The sequence below is a fragment of the Leopardus geoffroyi genome, chromosome A2, assembly GCF_018350155.1.
Source record: "Leopardus geoffroyi isolate Oge1 chromosome A2, O.geoffroyi_Oge1_pat1.0, whole genome shotgun sequence".
NCBI lineage: Eukaryota > Metazoa > Chordata > Mammalia > Carnivora > Felidae > Leopardus > Leopardus geoffroyi.
In genome coordinates this window covers 44,327,849-44,354,752 of record NC_059331.1, presented here as the reverse complement: position 1 = coordinate 44,354,752, position 26,904 = coordinate 44,327,849, and the positions used below count along the sequence as shown (strand labels likewise).

At 38.4% G+C, this 26,904-nt stretch overlaps 1 protein-coding gene across 5 annotated transcripts in view; it reads right to left on the bottom strand.

Annotated features, from left to right (window-relative positions):
- CNTN4 (contactin 4) overlaps nucleotides 1-26,598 on the bottom strand; it is a 901,803-nt gene extending 875,205 nt beyond the window's left edge. For 2 of the 5 annotated variants that reach the window (XM_045493589.1, XM_045493588.1), the window contains exon 1: nucleotides 26,380-26,598. The gene's annotated coding sequence lies outside the window, so the exon portion shown is untranslated. Of the gene's footprint in view, nucleotides 1-20,756; nucleotides 20,776-26,379 lie in introns of those variants that run through there. The other 3 variants (XM_045493585.1, XM_045493584.1, XM_045493586.1) reach the window with 2 other exon arrangements.
- Between the last annotated feature and the right edge of the window lie 306 nt (nucleotides 26,599-26,904).

Below are 26,904 nucleotides of genomic sequence, written 5' to 3'. Positions count from 1 at the left end.
TAATGGAACAATGAGGAAAGGAAATGGCAGAGGATTAAAAATAAGCCACAAATTATCGGCAAGTAGATAAAGCCCTGACTGTATAATCGTTACCAAACAGACTTTATCTTTGTCTTCCCATGTAGTAACATGTCACTTTCTTTGAACGGTTTCATTGAAACACACTCTGCAAAAGCTTTCAATGTGAACAAAAAATAGGGTGTATAGAAATAAACATCTCTTAATGGCATAAACTTCAACTTTTCCCTGCCCTTCTTGAAAGAATGGCATTCAGAGGCAGAACAAAATTCAGTGTCAAGTAATTTTCTACTCATGATCTGATGCCACTCAACTTTGAGCTTGCTTTTGGCTATACCAGTGGAGCTTACAATCTTTTAATTCAGTGCATGAGTTATAGTTCCCTGTAGCACCTTTTAAGCACTGGCAGAGTTCTACAACAATGATGAATGTATCTCCATTTAGCCCAAACCTCTAGCATCTCTCATAGGCGCAAGAATTGTTGGCACTGAGGAGCTGAACTGAACATAGCATATATTTCCAATATACATTCTGATCCTTCTATAATTGGTGGAGTGAGCTCTTGGCTTGAGTATAAAAAGTTGAGACTCAAATTATCTGTCATTCAACTTCTTTGATATTTTAGGAATGTTCTTGATTTCTATCAATTAAAAAAAGTGAATAGAGGAAACAGACTGGTTTCAATCATGTACTTGTTCTCAAAGGATTATTGAGTATTACATAGTTAAGGTAGCCTGAATTTCCCACTATATTAGGATCATATAACATCTCTCTCTTTCACTCCATTTAATTTGATCAAATATTGAGTTCTTTCAACTGAGTTCTTAAGAAAAAAAAAACGGGGGGGGGGCTCGACAGAGATGAGAGAGAGAGAGACAGCGATAAAGAAAGAGATACAGAAAAGACAGAAACAAAGAAACAAAAGAGGAAAAGGCATCCACTAAGTTCTCAAGGATGATTCCCCAGAAAGACACTTCTGAGACTTCTCTGATCCGTTATCTCAGAACATGAAGCCATACCCTCAGCCACACAGGACTGTGGTGGACACCCAGTAAAGGGTCGGTGATCATAGGGTAGTAGTCTACCAGATAAGATAGCCCATAGCAAAGGCACTGCTCCCAGAACTGGGGGATCCAGTCTTTTCATGAAAAAAAAAAAAAAAAAAGCAGGTAGGAGCACCTGGGATGGCTCAGTCGGTTAAGCATCCAACTTTGGCTCAGGTCATGATCTTGAGGTTCGTGAGTTTCAGCCCCACATCGGGCTCTGTGCAGACAGCACAGAGCCTGGGCCCTACTTCGGATTTTATGTCTCCTTCCCTCTCTGTCCCTCCCCTGCTTACACTGTCTCTCTTTCAAAAATAAATAAATATTTTTAAAAATTAAAAAAAAAAGCAGATAATTCACTGGGAAAGACCAAGGGAAAAAAAAAACCACAGATAAGAAAGATGAGCAAGAAAGAATGAATGGGTAAATCTTATTCACTGTACAGCAGTGGAATAAGGATCCTTCAACTATTAATGCTCCTAATGAGGTCAATGTCAAAAAATCGCATATAACCTTCTAGTCCTGAACTGCCTTCTGCTGGCTGAGGTCCATGTATACTACAGTTGTGTACCTTTCCCAAAACTCACATCCAAACCTTCTATGTGGAAGATATTTCTCTCTTCTTTATTTCTGTATTTCACCTTCCAATAAATTCCCCTTACTTAATAGAACTTAAATAAGTCTCCACTGCTTGCAACCAAAGGAGAGCAAAGCACATCTAAAATTAAGAAAGCCATTACTTGATGAGTTTTCAACCATGTTTAAAGTTACAGTCTCTCCTCCTCCCCTCAATCTTTTCATACACAGCACTTAGTTTTGTATATCTAATTAACCTAATTATCATTCCATTCAAAACAATTATGTGCTAAGGAGCTAACACCATCAAGTATAGGACTATAGAACTGCAAGGTTCACAGTAAATCTTATTAGTTAATGATTAAACAAAGCCCAAAGGACAAAAAAATTATTAAATCAATATTTCTTAATTATAAAGCATAAATCTACTAGAAACCCAGATCTCTACTTCTTACTGCCCAGAAAGTACAAGAAAAGGTGTCAGATAAAGAAACCAAAAGTAGAATTCACTCATACATTTACTAAGCATTTTAATATTAAGGACTGTGTAACACATTGAAAAGTGTCATCCTTTGGGAACACAAAGGAAAAACACAGTCAATTATATTTTTTTTTCCATTTTGGCTCATAAGAGCCTGAGGGTTCTAATTAGATAGAAATCAGTGAGCTCCTTAAAAAATCAAAAGCAAAACCATATATGCATTTGTGGACACTCCATAAAGACAGTGAATTTTTGGAGTGCCTGGGTGGCTCAGTCAGAGCCCTCAGTTCAAGTCTCACATTGGGCTCCACACTGGATGTGAAGCCTACTTTAAAAATTTAATTAAAAAAATAAAAAGTAGAAAAAAATTAGGGGTCACCTGGGTGGCTCAGTCGGTTAAGTGTCCGACTTCAGCTCAGGTCATAATCTTACAGTTTGTGAGTTTGAGTCCCACGTCAGGCTCTGTGCTGACAGCTCAGAGCCTGGAGCCTGCTTGGGATTCTTTGTCTCCTTCTCTCTCTGCCCCTCCCCCACTCATGCTCTCTCTTTGTCTCAGAAATAAAATTTAAAAAAATTTTTTTTTAATAAAAAAAGAAAAAAAGCAACAGGGCATTTATTTTTTTAATATTCACTTATTTTTGAGAGAGCACGGCAGGGCAGGGGCAGAGAGAGAGAGAGACAGAATCCAGAGCAGGCTCCAGGCTCTCAGCTATCAGCACAGACCCTGATGTGGGGCTCAAACCCACAAACCATGAAATCAATATCTGAGCCAAAGTGGGATGCTTAATAGATTGAGAAACCCAGGTGCCCCTGCGGGGCATTTATTTATTAAAAAAAAAAGCCAGTGAATTGCTTAATACTCAGACCTGCCAATGGCTATATTCACAACTCCAGAGTCAATAAGACAACAGGTCTTAGTAAGTCATAATAAGATAACACTACAGGAAGGGTTTCTGATACAATACAGCGACAACCAATGTCAAATATATCCATCAGGAAAGAAATCCTAAACATGGTGGGAGTTTTAAAATTAAAACACACACACACACACACACACACACACACACACATACACATACTAACAACAAAAAAACTCAGGGATCTAGAAGTCTTAATAGAAATCTATGCAGACAATGCCTTTGAGAAAAGTGTGACTTCAAAGAGAAAAGAATCCTCTATTTACCAAGCCACTGTTACCTAAAAATGCCCCATTTTAACAACATTCCAAGATGATTTTAATGACATGGTTAATGGGGTTGAGAAAACTAGTGTGAATGCAAGCTGACATTGACATTTTCTCACTACTACACTGTTCATACTTTTTGGATAATCCCTTCTCCTGTCCCTTACTACCTCACCTCTCCAAAATGTTTCATTGGGCTGGACATTTAACCTGACTTCTTTGGCAAACTCTTAGACTGAATATGTTGCTGAACTATTTTAAGTCATTTCCCTCTAATCTGCATTCTATGTGCAAGCCTTGGCACAGGGAGATTCCTCTTGCTCTGCATGCTTTATAGTCTAAGGTTCTGGCTTCTGGCTTCTTTGTCTTTGTGGAATTGTTAGAAATCTTCCTGGGTTCTTGGCTTTGACTTAGCCCACAACTTAAAGTATTTTTATCTGTTTATCCATTTACAAACTCACCAGGGCCTAATCAGGAAGAATTAATCTAGTCATGTACCTTCTTCAGCACTCTTAATTGCTGTACATTTCATTTTTACTTGGGAGACCGAGTCAAGATGGTGTCAAGTTGCCTGGTGATCCCAAATGTAGCTTTGATGTGTTAAGTGGTGCAGGACAAGAATTGTAAATCTGAAACTCCAACACTCATCTCTTAGCCCCAACACACAAAGTAAATTTCTAAGGAAACCTCCAGCAATAAATCATCATATGTCAGCGACTAATTACAGTCATTGTAGTGCTAGAAAACTGCAGCATCTGAATAAATCTTGGGAGATGTCATTTCAAAAACAGGTCATGGGTGGTACGAGGGGACACAGTACTGCTGGATTCAGGACAAGAAGACGTATCTGAAAAGCCCTCTAATAGTAATGGCACAGTAGCTGGATCAATCAAAGAAAGGGACCCTTTAGGGGCACGTGGGTGGCTCAGGTCATGATCTTATGGTTCATGAGTTTGAGCTCTGCATCAGGCTCTGCATTGACAGTTCAGAGCCTGGAGCCTACTTCTGGTTTCTATGTCTCCCTCTCTTTCTGCCCCTCCCTCCCTCCCTCTCTCTCATAAATAAACATTAAAATTAAAAAAAAAAAAAAAGAAAGGGACCCTTTAGACAAAGCACCATTTAAAACTGCCTGGATATTGGTCACCAAGGACCTCTTTAACACGTAAAGATCAGTATATGTATGTGATTCTGAAAGCTCACTTGCAATGACGTAAAATAAAAGGGAAAATACTCATGGAAGCAGGTGTAGCTATGTCACAAAAGTCAACCATGACCTTGTACGAGAATGCCTAATATAAGCTGCTCTGCATAGGTATGTGATCACTTATAAGGCTTTGTGAAAATCACTAATGTTGACAGATTATGGAATGAACTTCTGCTAATCACTGAGGGAATACTAAATCAATTCAAAAGTTATGAAGACATTGTTAGGAAAATGTAAATTGTGATCATTTCTTTGGAGGGCAATCTGGAAATAACTATAAATGTCACAAATGCAAAATGTACTACTTTTAGACTGCGAAATTCCAATTCCTCCTTCAAGAATGTATTCTACAGGTATATTCACATATATCTACAAAACTAATGTTTATAGTAACAAAGGCCTGTCAAGAACATAAATGACAATGAACAGGGTTCCAGTATTATAACTTTGGTACAAGGAAATAAATATTCTAAGTAGTCATTGGCAAGCAAAAAATAGCTATGTATATAGACTGATGGGTACTGATATCTAAAATTCACCTTCATGTGAAGAAAGGTATTCCATTCACTGTTTATATATATATAACTGTTTATATATATATATATATATATATATATAACTGTTTATATATATATATATGTACGTATGTATGTGTATATATATGTGTGTGCGTGTGTATATATATATATAATGTATGCATCATATAAATTTTTATATTGCCTTTTAATTTAAGAAGTAACATACATGTGCTCATAAAAAGTAAACATCTCTGGAAAGTTAAACAAATAATAGTAACAGTGACTCCAGAGAAACAGCTAGCAGAAGATGACAGAAAGGAAGTTTAGTTTTGACCAGATACCCTTTCATACTATTAAAATGCATACTCACAGACACATAACCTTTACAGGAAAATAATTAAGAAAAAAATACAAAGGGTTATAAAGGCAAACTGAAATGGAAAGTTCAGACATTATCCAGGGAAATTAAACAACATTAATAGCCAGTCCAAATCAATCAAGGTCCCAGACCCTACTTTTTCATCAGTACCAGATTTTTTTCTTTTTAATAATATGGATAATTACCTTAACTCTTCAACAGTGTAGACAATACATTAAATTCTTCAAACTATGAAATGGAATCTCTGCCAAGTTACAGGTTTGACATTTGCTTTAATTCTTCAGTGAGAGGCTTCTTGTATAGCACAAGTTCTACAGTAACCTATTTAACAATTCTACAGGACTGGAGGACAAAGAGGTACAGCCATATAACTTCTTTGAGTTGAGTGAAAATGATACTCAGGGTGTAATGACTTCCTAGCCTTTGGTAGTGACTTGAGAATGAATGAATGAATGAATGAATGAATGAATGAAAGCAAGCAAGCAAGCAGGCAAAAGAAGGGAAGGGGTGGAAAGAAAAGAAGAGGAAAGGAAAAAAGACAACACAAGAGACAATCATATTTTTAAATTCAGTAAGTTGGTAAGCCTCGACTTTCAAGACACTTCAGATATTGAGATAGCCTCCGAATCAACAATATGACATTCTAAGATTTAAGATCTAGACAAGCATCCACGAGCCAGCCTTACATAGTAATCTATGTTCATGACATTCATAGTCATACTAAAAAAGAAAACACAAAAACAAAAAACAAGCCAGCCTTAGATACTAATCCATATGCATGACAGTCATAGTAAAAAAGAACAAACAAAAAAAAGCTATTTATTATGTAGATGCTTCATGTATGATTTACAGGGTATAATAAACATATTTAAAAACTAGTCCAGTGTGAAATTAAGGTTTTCTCTATAATACTCTTAAACTTGAGTCCACCTAAATTAACTTCATTTTACCAGTGTTACATTTTCCTACAACCTTCTATTCACGACCTTCACTCTCAACATCCACCTTCACTCAGTTTAGTCTAAGGTTTTCTTGACCAACCACAATTTGATCATTTACACATAATAACAAATCAAGTTATGAATCAACCTCTTCCTTGCCTACTGTCTGGAACTTTGCTAGTTATTTGTAGGATTAGCATCTTCTCAAGTTTCAGCTTCAAAATTCATATTCACTATGCCATCTAAGGTAGATCCTTCCTACATTACTCTCCATTGTAGCACCCTCATCTCCTTCACAACACCTATTTCAGTTTTTGTTTTTAACGTAAGTATTAATTAACTTTTTTTATAGTCTTCCCTACTAGAGTCAAAGCTCCATGAAGCCAGGGTCCATTTCTGGCATTTTTCTTTTATACTGACAGGACCTACTGTTGCCCTAGTACTTAGAAGTACTCATTATGATAGGTTCCATGGATGAAAGAAGTGAATTGTAGAAGAATAGTCCACTCACATTTTTCTAAATTATCCCACTTTGACAAGAAGACCAAAGCTGCATCTGAAAACCTATAAAGCCACAAAATCATAGGGAGCAACAAATTCTATTTTGAACTTTCTATGATCTTATTTACTCTATATGGCATTTATGAAATTGCCCAATACATGTGAAAATATCACCAATGTAGGAGATGGAAGAATTTGGTGTCATCTGTTGCTCCTCATACTTCAAACATATGATGGCAAGCAGATTTATTTTAAGAAAATGGCTTACAAAGGGGCACCTGGGTGGCTCAGTCAGGTAAGTGGCTGGCTGACTTTGGCTTAGGTCATGATCTCGTGGTTAATGAGTTTGAGCCCCGCGTCAGGCTCTGGGCTGACAGCTCTGAGCCAGGAACCTGCTTCGGATTCTATGTCTCCCTCTTCCAAAAATAAACATGAAAAAAAGGAAGAAGAAAGAAGAAAGAAGGAAGAAGGAAGGAAGGAAGGAAGGAAGGAAGGAAGGAAGGAAGGAAGGAAGGAAGGAAGGAAGGAAATGGCTGACATGATCATGGAAGCTATCAAGTACAAAATTTGCAGAGTAGGCAGGAGACCTATAGGCAGAAGACGTGGGGAAGAGTTGGTGTTGCAGCTTGAGTCTGAAAGCAGTCTGTTGGAAGAACTCTCAGTCTTCCTTGGGGGAGGTCAGTGTTACTTAGAGCCTTCAACTGAACGCATGAAGCCTATCCACATTATGGATCTCCTTTATTCAAAGTCTCCTGATTTAAATGTTACTATCACCTAAAAAAATTTCATAGCATCACCCAGACATGTTAGACCAAATATATGGACTGTGGTCTAACTAACCAAGTTGACACATAAGATTAGCCATTATACTTTATTAAAAACACTGTACTGTCATTTACATTTACCCAATTTATTTTCTCTGGCAAAATGAAAGACAAAAAACTGAAAACTTGTTATATCATCACAACATATGAAGGTAAGTGTTTTTAAAATGAAACATCATTTTCTGAGTGACTAATAAGCATGCAATTGAACCCATACATAAATCCACTAAGTTTTATTGCCAATAGTCAAATCATTTGTTCCCTTTGTTTAAATTTGTGGCCAGAATAACAAAATCTGTCAAACACAGTATTTTCTAGAAGCTTAGCAATACCTAAAAGCCTATACTGATGAAAAATGTTTATACATTGAATTTTGAGTATTCAAACACATTCAGAATAATATATCATTTACCTACACAAATTATCAATTTACTGTAACTACAAAAATTCTGTTTACCTGCATATGCCAATCTCTGTTTGAAAACCCTATTTTCATATGGTTCTCAACATGTGAAATACCTTCCCACACCCTTATAATTTATGAAGACTTACCATCCCTCCAATAAAATATAGTTCTGAAAGCATGCACATACTGATGTCTTTTAGCCAAATACCGATCATTAAACACAAAAATCTCTTCCTCAGCCAGGATTTCAAACTCGTTTAAAGCTTTAGGTCACAGACAGGCATACTAGGGATCTGATATCAGTACTGATATTTACTAGTTGTATGACCTGAATCAAGTTATTTAATCTCTTAGTTTTCTCATCACAATACCTAGCTCATAGGATGGTAAGTTTCAATGATAATAAAAGAATTTACCAACTTGCCAGTACATTGCTAAGTATTCGATTAATGCTACTCATTATGATTAGAATTTACTTAGACAACCCATAGATATATAATCTCTACATGTTTTACATGTATATATCTAGATATATATATAGATATAGGTATATTTTGGATATATATAGATATATAAATTTTTTTTTCTCAGAGAGTGTCTCCAATAACTGGGCGTATTTCTTCCTAAAAAGAAGTTTCTATTATAATCAGGAAAATAAAGGTATTTGAAAAACTACCTGGAAACTATAGCATAATTTATGTATTTATAGATATATACATATACACAAGTGTGTATGTTTATGTACATATATATGTAAATTAAGTAAAGCCACCCCACACGTGAAACATTTTTAAAAAGTGGATGATATGAAACACACAGTAGGACAAAATTTCCTAAAGGATATTCCAAAGAATATTTCACTCTGTCTTTGGTCTCAAAACTTGCTGCATTTAATGAAAATCATCTGGGAAGCTTTTAAAAAATTCCATTACCCAGAACCCACCTTTATTCTACAGCAACTAAACCAAATGATTTTAATGAGCTGCCAGGGCTGATAGCCACAACCATTAGATGTTTAGGAGACAGGGACTGTCACTGGACACTGCAAGTATGCCAAAATTCTTACGTCGAAACCTTATCCCCCATGTGATGGTAAATGAAAGTTGGGCCTCTGAGAGGCATTTGGCCATGAAGGCAGAGCGCTCATGAATAGGATTAGGGTCTTTATTTTAAAAAGATCCCAACCAAGGGTGCCTGGGTGGCTCAACTGATTAACCATCCAACTTCAGGTCATTATCTCAGGGCTGGTGAATTTAAGCCATAGGGCTCTGGGCTGACAGCTAGGAGCCTGGAGCCTGCCTCAGATTCTGTGCCTCCCTCTCTCTCTGCCCCTCCTCTGCTTGCGTGTGCACTTGCTCTCTCTCTCTCTCTGTCCCTGTCTCTGTCTCTCTCTCAAATATAAATAAACATTAGAAAAAACTGTTTAAAAAAAAAAGACTCAGAGTTTACAGTGCTGGTTGCTCATGAACGAGGAAGTAGGTTCTCATCACACACTGTATATGGCAGCAATTTGATCCTGGATTTTCCAGCCTTCAGAACCATAAGGAATAAATTTCTGTTGTTTATAAGGCACTTCATCTATGGTACTCTGATAAAGTAACCCAAACAGCCTACAACATTACTCAAATAAATTTCAGAAACATGTATTCACAAAGCACATAAAGATTCTGAGATGTACTAATGTAAAAAAAAAAAAAAAAAAAAAAAAAAAAAAAAAAAAAAACCGGTTTAAAAATCCAGAACTTCCTGGGGCGCCTGGGTGGTGCAGTCAGTTAAGCGTCCAACTTCAGCCAGGTCACGATCTCGCGGACCGTGAGTTCGAGCCCCGCGTCGGGCTCTGGGGCTGATGGCTCAGAGCCTGGAGCCTGTTTCCGATTCTGTGTCTCCCTCTCTCTCTGCCCCTCCCCATTCATGCTCTGTCTCTCTCTGTCCCCCAAAAAATAAATAAACATTGAAAAAAAAAACCAGAACTTCCTAAGCTCATTTTCCTAAGGAAAAAAAAATTTCCTAAGAAAAAATTTTAAAGGGAATCTATTTATATCTTGAAGAATTAGTGTTCTTCAGAACATGCTCTAGTTCCTAAAACTGGCTGAACATCAGAATCACATGGGGAGTATATTCAAAATATAGCTTCCTAAAATTCATCCCTAGAGACTCTGATTCAAAACCTCTAGAGCTGGCTGTCAATCTTTATTTTCTTGCAAAGTGCCAAGGTTTTTCTCACAATCATATTTTGTAGCACTTACCCCCCAGAGTTTTTTTTCAGTCCCATAAACATGGCCCCCTCTTCTACTTCCAAGTTAAGGTCATGGAATGGTCTTTATACCTGATAATAGGCCTCCTACAATGCCTTGTTTCTAATAGAAAGTGAGTAAAAGTTTAGTGGTCAATGGCTATATATGAAAGAGTATTAGAAGATCATTGGGCCTGGGGTGCAACTCAATTAACAATGCCGGATCTGAGCTACATCAGAGACTTTTATGCTCAGGCTACTAGAAGGCACCCTGGAGAAATATTAGGTCTAAGGATAGTAACACCAAGACTCCTATATTTGGAGGTAACAAGTTTGTAGGCTAAGTCCCAAAAGCTAAGCTTTAGCTCCTTACTAGATAACAGAGCCTCCAGAAAGACGTATGTAGAAAAGACTTATTAGTATCAGAGATGCCAAGGTGGGAACTTGCGGCTGCTGATGTTATGAATTATGATGTTACATGAATTACTCATAAAAGACACAGGCTTATGAAGAATCAACATAGTGTCTGTAATTGCATGAAATGTTAGAACTCTTTTTGGATAATATCACTTATCCAAACCTGAAAAAAGGAAGGCAGAAAGATTTGCATGCCAAATTTCCAGCCATCTTTCCCTATTCTACAGAACCCTGGGATGAGAGTACTCAATTGTAAACTGTGGAAAATGTCATAGGCTGGTGAAGGGAATGACTTTTCCAATTCCTAGAAAGGCCTCAAACTAGTAAATGATGCATCTTGAAAAGGTAACCTATGTGTCTGTGGTGTACAAGTTCCCAACAGAAAGATAAGGGGATAACATTATAAGGCAGGTGGCAAATAAAAAGTATCTCCAAACATATGCACATACCAGAATAACTTCTTTACATTTCTTTGGTAGCAAGCAAGAATAACCAACTCTGAAAGCCTAAGAAAAAGGGGACCTTATAAAAAGCATCTGTGCAGATCACAGGACAGAAGAAAGAAACAGGGAATCAAGCAGCCCCAAAAATCCCCAGGAGCAGATACCACTGGACAGTTAGGCCAGGACAATAACAAAGTAAAAATATGTATATAAATAAACCCTCGTATTTCTTCAGCCTACATCACTGAGCTCAAGATTCCACATGAGGAGACAGATGCTGATAATTTGAACATTCAGAGGTGCAGGTCACATGCCTGCACATTTGGTACACTGAGGCAGAGGAAGGGCCTAGCTGAGAAAGTCACCAGAAAAACTTCCCCAACCACTTCCTAGATAGAAGTGGACTTGGGATTTATCAACCAACAAGACCAAAAATAGTGGAAGCAATTTTGCTGTTGAGAAGGTGGACTTGTTCCTGTGAATTAAAAGAAAAATATGTCCACTACAGTATGAATACTTATTAGAAATGTTGTCAAGCAGTGTTAATTTCCCTTCAACAATATCTTAGGACAGCAAATGCAAAGGAATGCACCTCAGTCACAGGAGAGAGATACGAAATGAAGCCAGAAAATATGATGGATAGCAGATGGGCACTGGACACCTTGCTATGTAAACCTCTGATATTTCAAATAAAATGTATTTAAGAAAAGAATATCTTATACTTAATTGAAATTGCCCACTTGGTAACCTACATCCATAAGACAATTGTTTTCATACTGCAATATAAAATCACTTAATTACCTTGTGAGATGCATTTTTTTCATTACATGCATAAGAACCTTTGTTGTTTGCTCATTTTCTGAGTTTTCTAATTTAAGCCCCATTCACACATTAATCCCTATGCATAGTGAATTTAAATATGAAATAAAATACATTAAACAAGTATAAATATTTCATCTAAATAAAATGAAAATGCAGTTTTGTACTCAGTTTACTGTTATCCTACATAATTAACATGAACTAGCATAGGAAATAAGAACTAATCATAGGTCAGGGATACATCTAAAAGCCTAGACAACTTATGGATACCACTCTACATACTACCCCAAATACATTATTCATATCTCACACAAAATTCAGATAGACTTTCAAATTTAACAATCTGATGTCATCCTGACACTTTAAAATACTTCATGACTGTCTATGGTCTACAGAATATGGTCCAATTTTCTCTTATTCTCCAAATTATCTCACAGGTTACAGATGCTAGTTCGTACAATTCTATGATTCACAAATGACAATCACAACTTGTTCTCTGCCCGACCCATGGCGCATCATTCTCATTCTAGTCTATGAAACTAGTCTATGAAACTAGTATAATGCAAAGACTCTGCTGCCATGCTCCCACATCCCTAAGGTTCACTCATACCCAGCTCTTTGTCATTCTCTTTGTCATTCTCTGTCATTTTCTCTCATGACCCATAACACTGTATACACTACACCCTCTTTAAGTGTTCTTTCCAAACCCAACATTCAAATATTGTCCATCTTTCCACCTTATCTCAATTATGAATTCTTCCCCATAATCTCTACACAAGTGCTATCATAATATCCCACACCACATTGTAATTTGAGTTTTCATACTAAACAAAGAACTTTTTGAAAGCACAAGTGACATGTCTTTTCACACAAACACATACGCATGCGTGCTTACACCAGAAATCTATCCTTAGAAGTGGCTGTGTAAAAATTCACTAAAGGCTAATCAATTACAATGATGGGTAAAATGGTACATATTGTTCTCAAGGTTGCTAAACTCAGCATAAGCAAGAATGGCTTGAGAGACTCTACCAATAAGGGCTTCAAAAAGAACATGATGAGAACATATTCCCAAGAAATGAAAAAGCTTCCCTACAATGATTTCCAAACCATTTTCTACTCCATTCATGTTGGCCATATTCTATCTGAATTTCTAAAAAAGTGTGTTTGTGTGTGTGTGTGTGTATGTAGTATCCACCCTAATAGATTCTGACCATCCTTTGACCAAACTTTACTATACCTATCTTTAATCCTGTAGTATTGGGTTCTTAACATATAATTAAGCACACTGACTATATACTTGACACTTAGGCATAGTATCAGGTAACTAGTCACTTAAGTTAGTTAAGAATATGATATAAATCAATGCCTATCAATCTTTAATGTGAATACAAATCACCTGAAAAAATGAAGATCCTGAATATAAGCCTGAATGGCAGCCAAAGTCCTGTATTTTTCACACAAGTTCCCAGGAAATGCCATCTATTGACTACAATAGCATGAAGGTTTTGCGCAAACTTTCTCTATGAATGATACTCTTTTCTAAACTATAGACTATATACATAAGCCCTTATAGAATGGATGTTCTTAGTCAATGAGATATAGAGTACAAAACACCAAGGATCAATAGCAAAATGAAATAATTGATGGACAATTCATTATATTATTTTTGGACATAAGAGAAACCGTCCCTATACCCCCTTACTCAGCCAGGTAATTTTAGTAATTGGGGATAGTGTAATCCATCAGTGTAAATATGTTTCTATAGTGCTTTCTAACACCTAAAAGCCTAAGAAGACAGAAATGGCAGGATTTCTACCATCCTTTGCATTCAAAGTGTATCCTTTAGGACTTTCACAAATACTTGGTCTGGTCCTCTGAAGAATCAGAGGTGTAGTACACAATGCATTCGGGAAATAACCTAATGACAGAGAGTACCAGGACATTAATGATTAAACCTGCAGTCAGGCTAATTTCCACAACAAAGCCACAACTTAGATTCTATAAGGTATAAGTAATAGATGGAAATCTGTCAGTGAATTAAGATTCTAATGTGAATCAACTTAGTAGATAGTAGGGGGACAATGTATATCACAATGGAAACCAGTAAACAAGTTCTTATTGTATGCGTTAGAAATACAGAAAGAATCATAAAAGTAATTAAGAAATCTAGTAAGATTAAAAGATCAATTATAAACAAAACTATAAAAAAGTATTATTTGAATCCCATAAACTACATAGTAAACATATGTCTGTATATATATAAGGAGGAAGTAGACAAACCTTAATGTTTCATTCCTTAATGGTTATACAAATAGGAAGTAAAATAACACTAACTCGTTTCTCTTCAAATATGTAAAACTCCTTAGTTGTAGGCATATTAATAATACACCAGTCATTATGTTACATTTGCTAAGTTTTGAAATGCAAAGCACTCATAAAGAGGCTGCTGCTCTCCAGAAGACAGTGAAATTCATTTCTCAGTAATGTCACTATTACAAATAAAAAAATGTGTAAATCTTTTGAAAATTTTCAATCATATTTGACTGAAAGCAACTTGAAACATTTTTATATTTCTATTCTGTCACATGTCAGCATATCCTTTTGCAACATGGCAAGATGGGCTATAGCTGAAATAAAAAGAATACAAATGAGAACCTATTCAGTAATTCATTCTTTTTAATAAACAAGACTCTTGACCACAGCCAAAACCATTTTTCCAAAGTGAAATCTCAAATAGTGCTAATCACATCTCAGTTCCGATACAGTGGCTCCTTATAATAGTCAACCATAAAACAACATCCTATAGAGATGTTGCCTTCCTCTTTTACACAGCCAAGAGAGATATATCCATGGATAAAGACACAGGAACAAACATAAATCACTTTATTAAGTATTTTAAAAGAATGACATTTCAAGTGCATTAATCTTAACTTTCACATGTTTCATCAACATAGACGTCCTATCAAATAAAGGCATGAAAACAACAGGATCATAATAAGAAACTCAGCATTTTAAGGGATGATCTAATTATGTGCCTGGCACTAGGCTATGTGTATATATGAATAACTAATTTTAGTCTCACAACCTTGCAACAATACCCCCATCATACAGATGGGAAAATAAAGCTAGGAGTGGGTATATAAGTTAGGCTAATACTACATATATAATAGTGGTAGAGCCAGAATTTGAATCATCAAAGCAATCTGAATCACCAAGTCTACCTATAGCCTCTCTTTTACATCACATAAAATAGTAGACTGAACCCTAACCTAAAACATGGAATTCATCATTTGGGATATGCATTATATTATGTTCCTTTTCTTAAGGAATTAACTTTAACAGGGGCTCCTGACTGGCTCATTTGGTGGAGCATGCGACTATTGACCTTGGGGTTGAGAGTTCAAGCTTCACAGTGGGGTACAGGGATCACATAAAAATATAATCTTTTAGGGGTACCTGGGTGGCTCGGTGGGTTAAGCGTCCAACTTGAGCTCAGGTCACAATCTCACAGTTTGTGGGTTCGAGCCCCGCCCTCAGCCTCTGTGCTATCAGTTCAGAGCCTGGAGCCTGCTTTAGATTCTGTGTCTCCCTCTCTCTCTACCCCTTCCCCACTCTTGCAGTTTCTCAAAAAATGAATAAACATTAAAAGCAATTTAAAACAAATAAAATCTTTAAAAAAAAAAAGGTTAACCTTAATACAATGAATTAAGATGCTACTTTATTTTTTTTAATGTTTTTAAATTTTTTTAACATTTATTTTTGAGACAGAGAGAGACAGAGCATGAGCAGGGGAGGGGCAGAGAGAGAGGGAGACACAGAATCCGAAGCAGGCTCCAGGCTCTGAACTGTCAGCACAGAGCCCGACACGGGGTTTGAACTCACAGACCGTGAGATCATGACCTGAGCTAAAGTCAGATGCTCAACTGACTGAGCCACCCAGGCGACTCTAAGATGCTACTTTAAAGAAAACTACTAAAATTTGTAAAAGTTTATGAATTCAAAACAACAGAAGACTGTGGCTCTGAGCCACAGTAACATTTAAAAAAAAATTTTTTTTAACGTTTATTTATTTTTGAGACAGAGACAGACAGAGCATGAATGGGGGGGGGGGTCAGAGAAAGAGAGGGAGACACAGAATCTGAAACAGGCTCCAGGCTCTGCACTGTCAGCACAGAGCCCGATGCAGGGCTCGAACTCACGGACGTGAGATCATGACCTGGGCCGAAGTCGGACACTCAACCGACTGAGCCACCCAGGCGCCCCTGAGCCACAGTAACATTTAAAAAACTTCATTTCAGTTATTGCATAGAATACAAATGACAATACGCTGGTGAACTGCTACTAATAAAAGAAGTGAGCAGAGTTATTGGAACTATGAATCCGTGATAATCTATGTTATACAGTGCATATACAGACATTACCACCATCTTAATCATATCTAGAATTGTTGCAGTGTCTCGAACTCTGACTGTTCAGTTCAAACAAGAAAATGGAGAGGAAATACTAGTAATTTTAGGTAAGAATCTACTACCTGGTGAATGAGACCTGGAAAAGTGCTGAAGAAGATAAAAGGGAATGTCTTTGTATAGTAAAGACAATGAGTACAGACTTTTGAACAAATTTTATTGTACTGCAGGTAAGACAGTCAACATTTCACACCTGTAACACAGGAATCTTCACAAATGTGATTCTGGTGCAAAGCGTATCACAAACACATGTCACAATTTATCAAAGCAGTTAATTTTCTATTTCTACTATACTGCATTAACACTTTACCTCTCAGTTCCTCAGTCAGGATCTAGGAAAAGGTGAAACTGAGAAAACAGAAAATGTAAAACATCTGTATTACTCTCTCACTCAAAAAAAAAAAAAACCAAAACATCTGTTCGGTGGATGTGGGGTGGGGAGGTGGGTAGTGAGGAGAAAAAAAGAAAAGGTCCTTCAGAGCGTCATTCAGAATCTACTCAAATTATTACATATAGTTTGAATGGCTTGTATATCTCTTATTTTCTAGTTCACAAACAGTAAGAAACGGCCAACAAATGGCTAATTCATCAAAGCAAGGAATTAAATATGACCCTCTTAAAGGCATCAGAAAGCAGACAGAGTTCACTCAAGGTAGGTACCCGTATCTCAGCTGCACTTGATGTGATCCTATGGACACAGACGAGTATTACATTATTTATTTCAACAAATATATAAAGCAACTACATGTACTATGTTCTCTATAAACTGCAAAGATTATAGTATAAGGCAAATTCACTTAGTGCGTAGAATATGCCATGAACACTGTACTAGTCTTAATTATCATTTAATGTTCACAGAATCTCTGTAAGGTAGGCACATTCAACTTCACAGATTTTAAAAACTGCCTTGGGAAGGGTTAAGAGCATGTTCAAGATCACACAGCTGGCAAGTGGCAGAACAAATCTAGGTCTGTCTGAATCAAAGGCCCATGCACACTCTGGTCTAGACTACTATCCTATGTTCATCATGGTGATCCTCTGTCATCAAGAAGTAAATCAAACTTAGCCACCTATTTAAAGGGTGAAGTACTATTTTTACACAGATTCCCATTAAAAAAAAAACTATTATTAAAGACAAACCTCTATTTATAATTAGTTCCAAAAATTGTAGACAACCATGTTTATATTATAATTTTTACCAGGAATTAGAAATGTGACGTGAGTAAACATTTTCTTTAAAGGATGTCATTCATCTAATTAAATACAGTAAAAAAATAGTCCTTGGACTTGTAATTAATTTGCTAATTTGTGCAAAGCCTAGAATCAATAGCTGGCTAACAGCTAATCAAATGAGTTAATAATGAAGGCAAAAAAACCCACTCATATTTATATTTGATAATTGAAGAGCAATAATAATATAGGTAATAATACAAATCTGTACAATTCAAAATGATGGAAATGTGCCTAGAATCATGCCTCATAATACATTTTTAGGGATTTGAGTCACGTCATTTTTTGCTCACTGTTCTTCTCCAAACTGGACCGATCTCAGCATAAGCACAATTGTAACACCTGTCCTCACTGGAAATTTCCATGACAAATCTAAAAGGCACAGGCAGTATGAATTATCAAGGTCTCCATTAGGACAAATGTGCAAGGTACAAATTTTCACACACAAAAGTTCCAGTCAAAGGTGGAGAGGATATCTTACCCGGTATGAACAAAGGAGACTTCTGTATGCATTTTTTTAAACCTCCAGACCATTATGGAATCAGCAGGGCTTCTGCTCTCCTAACCCTCATTTTCTCATGAACCAAACTCCCTTCCCAGAAATACATCACTTTTATTTACTTAATAGTGATAAATACTTATTTTAACTGCTATGAGCTGAAACTGACCTTGTCCAAATACGGAAAATAGTTCCTCTTTCCAAAACATGAAAACTGCTGACTCTGGCTTTAAATAAGCCAGAAAATGCAAACCTTGTCTAAAAAAGAACCAATCTCACAGCCAATTCCTGCTTTCTCAAATATCTCCTAATTACTCTCATGGACTTGTTTGCTCTAGTTATTATAAATTCCTGGTAATATCATTAATGCTCCATGAACATGTATTTTCTGAGCTTAATTTTATTTTTGATGTCTACCATGTTTTAGGCATGTGATATCAAAATATGAATATCATTAATGAATCGAAATATGTTTATTGGAAGCTTACTAGGATTTAGGCACTGAACTAAAAGTACTTTGCAAGTAGTATTACATATAGTATTCATAAAATTCCTGTGCCTTTAGGTACTATCCAAATAGTATTTGTCCATCAATAAACAAGTGATTTTAATTTATTATATCTTTTAAGTATCTGAAAATTGCAAAATGCCTATCATCCCATTATACAGCTGATGAACCTGAAATCTAGAAAAGGTAGATAACCTGCTATGACACACAATTACACAGAGTACAAAATGGATTTAAGACTGGGACACCTGGGTGGCTCAGTAGGTCAGGCATCTGACCCTTGATTTCAGTTCAGGTCCTGATCACACAGTTCTGAGTCTGAGCCCCACCTGGGGCTCTTGCACTGACAACTGAGAATCCTGCTTGGACTTCTCTCTCTCCCCCCCTCTCTCTCTCTGCCCATCCGCTACTCACGCTCTGTCTTGCATGTAGTTTTCTCTATGTCTCATATAAATAAACATTTTACACAAAATGGATTTAGGACTGGTAAGAAATCTGTGTGACTCCAAAGTCCAAGCCCTTATCCACTGTCTCCAGGAAATCTCATGGTACTGAGTGACAAGCAAGATAACACTACAATGTAAAATGTAGGACACTGAATTTGTCCCAATTTGCCCAGGACTTGACAGGTTTTAACACTGAACTTCTTGCATCCTAGGACCCTTCAGTCTTGGGAAAACCAGGAGGGGTGGTTACTTTCATGATAGGTGTCTTATCAGTGGCATGGAAAAAAAAATAAAATAGGAGTCTGTACAGAAAAAGGCAATCATTTTTTATGCCTTAATAGTATTGAAAGAGGCTAAACAGAGTGACAATTGAGTTGAGCATTACACAAACTGTAATAAACACCCTGGAGAAAGATGGCAAGAGTAGACCAAACACAAAGGCAATGTAAACAAACACACGCAAAAAAATCAACTGGCAGGCTCTAGGGTGGGCACCTAGACTGCAGATCTGAAAGGGGGAAACAGGGAAGTGCAAATGGAAAGGAAATCATCATCTAGGAAGGAACAGGATAAATCTTATAAAAAGAAATTAAGCATGAGGATGCGGTTTTAACTTCCACTTCCCTTCACAGTTCTACAGAGACAGACTTTAAAGAAATAAGAGCTTTCACTTTATGATTTAGCGATGAATATATGTGCCTTGGTAGGGGAATGCCAAGTGACTTATTATAAGCAGCAAAAGATCTCGCCTTTCTACAGTCATTCTCACAGTGCACTAGGCCCTTTCTGGCAACGATTACTGTGGATAGGGAGAACTAATGCTCTTTCTTAAGTAGAAGGACATGTTTCAATCCTTCAGTAGGCAAGAGAGTTTTGCCCAGACCATATGCACTAAGTATGGGATAGAACCCAACGATGGAATATCCTTAAGCACTAAAAATGAGAGAGCGGGAGATGCGAACAGGCAGAGCACAGAGACCTTTTAGGGCAGTGAAAATACTCTATGATATTATAATGATGGATAATATGTCATCATACATTTATGTGTCCAAACTCATAGAGGTACAACACCAACAGTGAATCCTAAAGTCAACTATGAACTTAGGGTGATTATGGTGTTTCAATTTAGGTTCACGTTGGGTAAAAAATGTACCATTCTGGTGAGTAATGTTGATAATGTCTGGGAGCAGGAGCATATGAGGAATCTCTGTACAGGCCTGTAAATTTTGTCATAAATCTGAAACTGCTCTTAAAAACCAAAGTCTTAAAACAAAGGAATGGGATAGTAACAAAGGCCAACATTAAAAAGAAGTAAAGAGGGGCACCTGGGTGGCTCAGTAAGTTAAGCATCCAACCTTGGCTCAGGTCATGATCTCACGGTTCATGAGTTTCAACCGCATCGGACGCTGAACTGCCAGATTCTCTCTCTCCCCCCACTCAAAACAAATAAACATTTTTAAAAAGGAAGAAAAGGAATAGATACTTATCAGGCAAATAACACACACACACACAAACACACACACACACACACACACACTGCTTTCTCCATACCTAAAGTGAGAGAAATAGAGAATTGGCCAGTAATCTCACATTTATTTATTAGAAATCTGTGACTTACCATTTGTTGAAAATCTGCTAGTTATTCACCATACCACTTTTTCTGGACACTCAGTGTGACTCCATTTCTTAGCTTTCCTTGCAGGGAGGAATGGCCAAGTAAAAAAGTTCTGCTCAATGCAGTGTTAGCAAAAGCCATGATAACCACTCCCAGTATGGGCGTATAAAAACAGCCTATGAAACTTGCAGGACATTTCTCTCCTCACTCCTTGCCTGAATATGGACTCAGGGGACTTAGGAGGACGAAGCCAGGAAGAGGATAAAGAACTTGATTCCTCGAATGACCCAATGGAAAGCCACTTTATCAGGACTTAAGTACTAAACTATGCCACATGAGCAAGAAGTAGAAAGTATTTTAAGTCACTAAAAATTTAGACTTTACCTGTTACACTTTTCACTAGGCCCTGTGGGACCTCACTCACTGGGACTCTGAAAACATTATAATAAGCAAGTTTAAACCTTTCTGTCCTTCTACCCCATTAAATCATAAAAAGGGACTTACAACACACACACATATATATGTATATATATACATAGCACGGGTGTGAAGAAGTTTGGATGCAAGGTAAATTTAAAAAAGAATAAAGCACATTTCTTAGAACAAAAGGTTCAGGGAAAATGAGAAGGAAATGAACATGGTCTTTTGAGAAAGAGGTGACTGAGAAGCATCCAAGTATATCTGTTCACCTACATGATGAGAACACGAGTCATTAATTAATTGGGAAGATGCCACAAATATATACTGAACAAGAAGGAAAAAATGACTCCATAATATTGGAAAATGAATGGTCTCGGCAAAAAATACACTCTCAGTATTAACCAACTCACATTTCTACTGCGGCTATTTGGAAACAAAACTGTAAGAGGTATTTTTGCAAAGGACAAATACACAAGAAAGGTGAGAAGAGGCAAATTGTCTAATATAACTGGGACACCATAACAGGATGAGAACAAAGGGATCATTTTCTTTTACAGGACACTAGGATTACAAGTAAAAGTCCCTTTAGTCATGCAGCAAATACTCAAAAAGTTTTGCAAAGCTGAGAAAACAAGGGAAGAATTTTCTTTCTTGGAATTTGGGGATGTTGATGAAGAATGATGCTTTTGATCAAAAGGAAGATGAGGGGAGAATATTTTACTTGTGAAATTGCCAGAAGGAATATGTGCTTAGGCTAAGAAGTCAACAAGAATTTATCTTTACATACTGCAGCATAAAAACGGTAGTCAAGGATTCCCACAATGAAAGTTTAAGAAAAAGGTTATAATTCAGGGCATATATCCTGAAAATTAATTATAAATGAAGAAGCCTAGTCATAGAGAGTCTTACTTTAAATACCTGACCCAAGTAGGTATTCAAGATAAAGCTATATCATATCTAATTATACTCCATTAAATGTTAGATTAGAGATCATCTTTTCTCTTCTTTAGGATTTTTAATTTCCCTCCAGCTTTTTTATACACACAAAAAGAAAACAGTAGTCCAATGGCTACAACAAGAAAAGTATTAAGGCAAGAATAAACAAGAAGTGTAATGAAGCTATTAAGAAAATCAACTCTAGAGCCAAAGAACTGGTTCAAATCCCAGCTGGGCCCACTTACTGGCTATGTTGAGCAAATGACTGAATTTCTCTAAACCAAGTTTTCCTTATATATACAACAGAAACAATAATAATACCGATCTAGCAGGGCAAAGAGCTTAGAAAAATATCTCAAAAATAATAAGTACTATGCATGTTTTAACTGCTTCTATTATCTTTTTCCTTATAACTGTCCTGGCTTTTCCGCCAGGAAAACCAGGGTTGGGGGAAGGAAAAGGAAGTAACATTTACTGAACATGGAGGAAATGTCACATATAGTGATAGAGTGTCAGAAGTGCTGGCTGTTCCCCCAACCATTTCTTCTCCTTCCTGGAAACCCAGCTGTACCACATTGCCCAGCCTCTCTTATAGTAAGATCCACCCACATACAACTGAGTTCTGGCCAATGAAATGAAAGCAAAAGTTATATGGAGACCTGCAGGTCTGAGCAATGAACACTCTCCAAGTCTTTCTCCTTCCAAGGCTGAAGTGACCCTGCTGAAGATGACAGAAGTCTTGGAGGAATGCTGCCAAGATCATCCAGTTGGGGACTTAACAGGAATGACAGTATGTCATATTGGAGGAAGTACACTTTTCTGATTCATTTGTTACAGCTGTTAACCTCCCCAACCTAAGAGAACTAAGCTCCATACCTATACTCTCAGGTTTAATCCCTATCATGATGGCTCGAAATAAATGTTATCAAAGTTTATAGCTAAGGAAACGAAAACTCCAAGAAGTTATGGAACTATCCTGTCCAATATCATGAATGTAATAAGTGGTAGGGCCACATCCAGGTTAATCTCCAAGGTTTTTGATCTTTCCACCCTCCACACAATACTGCAACATGGAAAATGTCTTTCTTTTCCTCACTCTTACTGATTTCCTCACTTTTTTAACCACTGGAAATTCATTCTTTACATTTAAACTTTTTTTTTTCATCTGTATATCCCATTTGGGAGATCCAGGATGACCCCTCTATTACATTGATCTCTTCTGCCTCATTCCATCCACATGTGTTCATGACCAGGAAACAATGCTCTTAACCCATCTGTTACAGGAGACACAGATTTCTAGCAGTTTTCCAACTGGCTACCGTATCAAAGATGGTGAATGGCAAAGCCAGAGATATGAAAAGGTAAAAACTCCCAAACTATCAGTGATTTCCAAAGTGGGCTGTATTCACTGGAGTACATAAAAATATTAGAACTTCTGTCTCTTAATTTTTGCCTTATTTATCCTTTACCTTTTTTATACACATTTTATAATATAAATATTATATGAATATAACAGTATATGTGTATAACTTAGAAATAAATTTTAGTGAGTATGGTCAAATTTTCTTCTGATAGTATATAATAAAAAATAAAGACCAGTAAGTCTAGGTAATAAATCTGGTCTCCCCCCTCAGATTTAAGATACTGTGTTACAGAAAATGAAAACAAGAAAACTTTCCACATCTGTGCATACAGACATCTCCCTGCTTACCAAATAAAATAAACTAATTCAATTAAAATCATATAAAAACATGTTTTCACAAACGATTAAATTCTTTAAATAAAAATCAAGATTAAAGCTAAAGTACATGATGTCAATGTCTCGGAGTATAATCAAGAAGAATCCGACAAGTTAAAACAATTATCAAACTTGGCATTATTTAGAACTATAAAGGAGTTTTCTTCTGAAAAGTATAATCACTCAGGTTACCTTTATTCTTAAGAAATAAACTCAAGTAACAGATGTCCTGTGTACCTTTCAGAAGAAAAATTCCAGCCAAAAGATTTAGTGCTTACAGGGAAAATAATTAGAAAACCTACTTCTGAATAAAAAAAAAAAAAAAAGAAAAAAAGAAAGTGAACTAGGTAAAATCTGTGGATGATATAAAAGCCAACGTTAAAAGGCTTGCTCTCTATTCACTCTTAATGTCCCACCAATATGAAATGACTAGAGAAAGAGGTGTAGGCTGACTCAAGGAGACAAAGTCCCCCAAGTTAAAGGAACTAAAAGCTGTTTTCATAAAGACTGCAAAATAGAAAATCTGCCTCTGCTGAAATTTTCATGCATCTGACCTGCACCCTTAAGCAGCAGGTCTTTTCCCTGATTAGTCTTACCCCCTAATTTAAAAAGGTCAGTTTCTCAATGCAGGTCACCTCCAACTTGCCAGAATCCACACTGAAAAAAAATGAGGTTTACCATTACCATTCCTTCTCATCAATCCAGAGCAGTTGAAGTTGGTTTAAACAAACAAAAATCAGTAGCATTTAATAAGGTGGCGAAAACAATATTCCCAAGCAATTTTTTTTTTTTATCCTTAGCAACCTAACATTCCCACCCTGCATTGTGGACAGTCACCTAAGTCTTGAATGAAATCAAGGCAAAGAGAGCAAGAATAAAGTTATGGGAGAAACGTGACTTTTCTCATGAATGCCACAAAAAGCACCTCGAGGTGTCTGTCTCCTTGACACAATGTTCTTTTTCACTCACTTGGGCAGAGACAGAACAAACTTGCTCATCAGCCCGAATGTAAATGCTTCTGCGTGGACCTGCCTGCTGCAAATCTACCCCACTCCTTAAAGGACATAAACCGTAGATCTCAAAATACAAAAATAAGAGCACATTCCAAATTATTCCTCTGAGTGACTAAACAAATCAATTACATGGAATTATTCCTTAAAATATCAAGCTCCCATCACAAGAAACTGCAGACTCTTCCCGTGCAATCAAAAGACAGTTATTCCGACAAACATGTCCCCGCCCCTATGTTGATTTCAGCAGGAAAACTAGAAAAAGTTCCAGGAGCTTTCCTTCCAGGAGCTCCTCCTTGCAAACAAACCTCCAACGCACCCCAAGATCCACCACCCCACCTCCACGCAGACCACCCACCCAGAGTGATCAGTCACACTGATTCGCCCTACACTACCTCCGCAAGCCTTTTCACTGCAAATCTGGAGACCCCAGCCAGCAGCAACTAACCTCCTTAGCTTCGCTTTGCGCGAAGCTGCCTCCTTGCTGGGGATCCGCTGTGCTGCAAGAATGTTCCCATGCATCAGACTCCTTGACTGGCTCGCGTCCTCTTACCCCCAACTCCACACCTTTAGTAAGTAACAACGTATACACGAAACACAAAGAGAAAATGCACACAGGTTTTGAGCCCTCTGCTCTGTTCCAGAAGCAGAGTGCGGGTTGGTGTCCGTGGGGTGCCCGGCGCACATCTCGTGGACGTCTGGGTCGAAGGAGCAGACGAGGCGGTAGTCTTTGCCATTGCAAAGAAACTGCAAATCCCCCTGAAATTGGTGGAAATTTTCACGCCACCCCGACAAGCTCCCTGGGCAGAGCCTGGGTATACCACGTAACGTGTCATAAGAGCGGGGACCCGGACGGAGTGATTCGCCGCTATACCCCCCGCGCTCAGACACAGCCTGGCACAGAGTGGGCGCCTCCAAAGTCCATGTCTGTTCCGCCAGGGCTCCCTCCACCACGGCTACCGACCCCCTGCTCCCCTGAGTCCTAAATCGCCTCAAATAACAGCCCAAGTTTGCCTTTCTCTACCGTGGGCTGCACAGCCGGGCAATCGGAGCCTGGAGTATCAACATCGGAAGGAAACTCTCGCCAAGAACCGCGCGCCGGGAGCGAGGACGCACGGAGAAGGGGCAACAGCCTGAACCAGCTGAAGGAGCGGATTCTAACGATTCCCCAATCATTATGCGGTCTAGGCTACTTGTTCTCTAGCTGCCCGGCAGAGCAACAAACTTATTTTCTGACTAAAAAGGGTCGCCGTGGGGTGAAGGTGGCGCCGTCGGTGCCCTGCCTACTCCCGGCTTCAGGGCGCTCAGTTCCGGCTGCGCCCCGCCCGCAGGGCTGCCCGGCTCAGGGCAGTACGGCCCTCAGCCCCTGCCCAGCCCTGCAGGAGTGGGAGCCCCAGGGAGCCCCTCTACACTCGGCAGCCTCCGAGGACCATGCCCTTTCCCCAAAATCCGCGAGCCGGAAAGCCCCGGGGCAGCAGGCGCCCAGGCTGGAGCGGACCCTGCCTGCTCGCGCCTCACTTACCCTCAGCACCTGAGCGCGGCGCCCACTACAGCCTCCGGCGCGACGTGGGCACAGCCCGAGGGTCCCGCTGTAGTGGCGAAGCTTCCTACTTGCGACCAATCCTGATGTTGAACCCGGTGCTCTGTCTGGTGCCGCGCTCCGCTCCCTCCCAGCGCTCGCGGCGCCTCCAAAAACCTGGCGCCGCGGAGTTCAGGCAGCCGGCTCCCCAGCCTGGGAGGCGGAGACGCGTGGAGAAGAGGAGAGACGCTGGGGGGCGGGGGGAGCCGGCGCGCAGCCGGGCTGAGCATGCGCAGCGCGCGGCCCGAGGAGGCGAGAGCCCGGGTGCAGCAGCACCTGCCCGCCCCTGGCCGGGAGACGAGACTCCCAGCCCCTGCGCGCAAATCCGCGAAAGGGCGCCTCACCTGAACTCGAAACACCTGAAGACAATTAACCCGGTTCCGGTGCAGGAGTGTGAAGGATGTCCTGCTGAGCAATGGGGAATTACAGCCGCGATGCCTCCTTCCTTGGCTACCCTAGTATAGGGGC